We start from the raw sequence: 4123 nt of genomic DNA, 5'->3' as shown, positions 1-4123 counted from the left end.
CACCACAAGGAAGATATGATGCAGAGCAGAGATTCTTCAACTTTAGAGTGTCAGAATCGCCTGGTGTGCGTTAGTCTCTCAGTCTTGTCTGAGTCTTTGCAACCCCAAGCACTGGAGCCTGCCAGGCTCCTCTGTCCATGGCATTCTCCAGGCAAGAATACTAGAGTGGGTAACCATTCCCTTCTCCAGGGGATCTTCCCTACCCAGGGATCAAACCTGGGTCTCCTGCATTGCAGGCTGGAGGGCATGTTAAACCAGACTGCTGAGTCTACCTTCAGAGTTTCTTATTCAGGAGGTCTAGGAAGAGACCTGAAAATCTGCATCTTGAATATGTTCCAAGGTGACACTTTTTGAGAATCAACAATGTAAAGTATGCAGGAAAAAAAAAAAAAGAGAGGAAAAAAAAAAAAGATAGAGAGGAAAAAAAAAAACTACGCAGAGTTCCATTACATCTGCAGATAAGCAAAGATGTTAGGACTTTCATCACAAGCATGTTTGGCCACTACAGGTGTCACATGTTTGCTACCATAATAATGGAGTGGTGCTGGCTCTCTTTGGTCTTAACTAGTCTTGATTAGATAAGAAAAGTTATTATTTCACCAATAAACAGACATCAAGTTGCCTTCATTCCTTACTGCTTTGTTTTCCAACTTTTCCTCTCCTCTGCAATGAAAAAGTATTTGTAAACATATAATGACTTGAGTTGATCACTTAACACAAAAGCTAAAGCAGAACCTATAACATTTTTCCAAATTATGTAAATTTAAGATCCCTCCCTTCCCCCACTTCTGCAAGTCTCTACTCCCTAGATCCATTTCAACCTCCAGTGCCCCAGGCGTTTCCATTTCTCCTGAATGGTAATTAATGGCAGGGCTGAGTCGGGGAGAACAGGGGTGTTTATTGTTTATTTATTGTTTCGCTTTTTATATTATATTGGAGTATGGTGGATTAACAATGTTGTGACAGTTTCAGGTGGACAGCAAAGGGACTCAGCTGTGTACGGCTGAGTATGTATGTATGTATATATGTGTATGCATTCTCCCCCAAACTCCCCTCCCATCCAGGCTGTCACATAACATTGAGCAGAATTCAACAAACAGGGGTGTTTAAATATCCACACGGAGTAACCAACTTCTCTTCCTGCTGCTCCAGGCAGGAAGTGCAGCCCTGACTTGCACAGGCCGAGTGGTGGGTACGAAGCCTGGACCATCATTTTGACTTTTCTCAAGAATGACCGAAGATGGCCTCCATGTGGTTAAGCATGGACCAAGATGTCCTCTGAGTCAGGCTGGGTCTTGGGCCGTCCAGGAGACCCTTCACCCCTCTTAGCTCCTCTGCCCCACTGGTTTCCCCAGGATTGAGAACCCCAGGCCCTGAGGAACACAGTGCCATCTTTTTGATTTGGTCCAAAAAGGACATGTCTTTTAATTTAGTTTGCAAAGCCAACAAGAGCAGTTCTCTCTCTCTCTCTCTCTTGCCTTGTCTCCTCCTCTTTTTTTCTCTCTCCATCGCCTGCAGCTCTGTGCAGAAGTGTCAGCCTGTTACCTCTGCTGGGGGTTATATGAGATCCCATTGCATGACTGACTACACTGCCATCCATGCACAGAATGAGTGACAGAAGAAGGGCCCCCCATCACGGGGCTGACTGCCTGCCGCAGATGGCTGAAACTCCTAGACATTTTCCACATTTAAATGTTTTATTAAGGGAATAAAACACAAGGCTGGATTAGAGTTGTCACAGAGCGTTACAAGCTTTTTCAGACGTTCATACGAACACAGTTTACTTATCATTTCTACTTCCATCAAACCAACAAATGAAACTCCTTACGTTTATGGTGCTTTAACTCTCTTCTTCATTGAGCCTACAGGAGACATTCCCTTTTCTGACAGCAGCCTTCCTGAGTCAGTATTATACATTCAGGAAAAAAAAAAAAGCAAGTGGCATTTGCAAAGCATTCCTTCCTTGCCAAATACACAGTGGTTCCAGGAGAGAAATGCCACACGCCTCTATTTCCCGGGGCAGATAAGTCCAGACGGAACACCGAGTGTTCTGTGGCTGTTGGGTACATAGCGTTCAGTTCCAGAGCCTTCTCGGCAGTTTTCTGGCCGAACCCATTTTTCGTTTTTATTGCTTTTCTGTTCTTTGACTCAGCCTGTGTGAATCTTGCCACTGAGATCTCGGATGCACCCAACTGAAATCTCTCATCTGGCTTTTATTTGTGAGTGCGTGTGTGCGTGCGTGTGCCTGCGTGTGTGTGTGTGTGTGTGTGTGTGACTGCGTGTGTGTGCCTGCGTGTGTGCGTATGTTTTAGCTGGAAAACCACCCCAGATGAGCGAACTTGAACATCTGAAGCGGCTCGAGGGAGCCGATGTCCGCCAGGGGGCGCCGCGCCCCACCCCCATCGCTGGGACCACGCGGGGGCCGCGGGGCCTCGGCGCCTTCAGGGGGCTGCCGCGCGCGCAGGGGCTCACTGTGAGCACCGCCCGCATGGCGAGGGGACGCGGGCTGTCCTCGCCCCCAGCGAAGTGGGCGAGCGGTCGGCCGGGCGGGGAGGGCGCGGCGTCGGCTGGAGCGCTGCGCCGTCGGGTCCCCGAGTCCCTAATTGGCCGCGCGCGGCCGCAGCCCCGGAGCCACGGGGCCGGGCGAAGGAAACGGCCCTGCCGGATGGAGATCGATCCCGCTCGGAGACTGCTGAGTCGGCGCTGCGGTTCCCCGGGGGTCTGGCTCCTCGCGCCGGATTTGCCCTTTCCTGGTGCAGGTGCTGCAGCCATCGGTCTTCTGTGCTTTGAAAATCCGAGTCTGAATTTCTCGCCAAAGGTCCCTGTATCCTGATTGGAGAGGTCATGAAATCCAAGGTCACTGGAAGCAATTGAAGTTGGCTTTTATCCGGGCTTCCCCCTGGGCACTACAAGGGGCGGAAAACAAGGGTGTTTAAAGGTCTTCACGCGCACAATCAGCTTCTCCCTCTCTTCTTTGGAGAGGAGGGCGGTCCGGGTTCCGCACCCTCTTCCCCACCTTAAGATCCTGGTGTTCACCCCCCGGCTTAGATGTGGCTGGTGGGTGTCCTGAGCAGATAGGAGCCAGAGGCCCTGTGAAATGAGCACCTTTAATTTTCCTAGCAACCCGGCCGCCCTCATTTTACCGAGGACAAAACCAGGGCTGGGAGAGGTGCGGTGACTTACCCAAGCTTACACACCTGGTTGTGGTCCAAGGCAGATCTGTCATCCAACTACCCCCCGGGGGAGGGTCTTGATTCTCCTAAACCTCCGCCCATGAACTCAGTCCCAGGATAGGTTTAACTCTTATTAGCGCCCCTACGGACGCGAGGGAGGAGTGGGCAGAGGCGATTTCCAAAGCTATTGCCCAACGTTGCAGAGTTCGGAACTCATTGTGTATGAGACATAGGGACACAAAACTTGCACTGGTGACTCGTAACTTAATGTGACCAGTATTTCCTCTGGTGTCCCAACATTTGCCCAGCTTGTGGGGGCGGGGGGGATTTAGGGGGAGGGACTTCCCTGGTGGTCCCTTGGCTAAGACTCCGCACTACCAATGCAGGGGGTCCTGGGGTTCCATCCCTGGTCAGGGCACTAGATCCCGCATTCCACAACTAAAGACCCTGAGTGCTGCAACTCAGACTTGGTGCAGCCAATTAAATATAAATAAACATTAAACAAAAAAAAGTTTAGGGGCTGCATTAGTTTTGCTAGGGCTACCATAACAAAACCCTGCAGCCTGAAGGGCTTAAACAAGAAAAATTTATTGTCTCATAGATCTGGAGGCTGGAAGTCCAAGATCCAGGTGCCAGTGGAGTTGGCATCTCTTGAGGTCTCTCCCCTTGGCTGGTGGGTGGCCATCTTCTTGCTGTGTCCTCACCTGGTTACCCCCTGTGTCTACACAGTCTGTGTTTAAATTTCCTCTCCTTATAAGGACACCAGTCGTCCTTTTAACTTAAATGCCTCATCTCCAGTGTGGTTCTGTCCCGGGGAACTTGGGGTTAGGATTTATTTGAATTTGGGTTGGGGGCACAGTTCAGCCCCAAACAAGAACTCCAGTAAGTCTTAGCTGTATGAGACCTGACCCTGAAAAGTGTGTGTATTCCATGTGCAAATCAGTCATCTT

General features: G+C 50.2%; 1 long non-coding RNA gene across 2 annotated transcripts; it reads right to left on the bottom strand.

The window, feature by feature from the left end:
• Positions 1-1678: 1678 nt before the first annotated feature.
• LOC139036263 (uncharacterized) lies at positions 1679-3392 on the bottom strand. Of its 2 annotated transcripts, none has more exons than XR_011488964.1 (2): positions 3184-3392; positions 1679-2906 (listed from the first exon to the last, which is right to left on the bottom strand). It is a non-coding gene; the product is annotated as an uncharacterized lncRNA (long non-coding RNA). The 2 variants fall into 2 exon arrangements; XR_011488963.1 differs by having other exon boundaries at positions 3198-3392.
• Between the last annotated feature and the right edge of the window lie 731 nt (positions 3393-4123).

The sequence above is a fragment of the Odocoileus virginianus genome, chromosome 8 (genome assembly GCF_023699985.2).
Source record: "Odocoileus virginianus isolate 20LAN1187 ecotype Illinois chromosome 8, Ovbor_1.2, whole genome shotgun sequence".
In the NCBI taxonomy this organism is placed as follows: Eukaryota; Metazoa; Chordata; class Mammalia; order Artiodactyla; family Cervidae; genus Odocoileus; species Odocoileus virginianus.
Note: the sequence above shows the minus strand (reverse complement) of the source record. Positions and strands in the feature narration are given on the sequence as shown.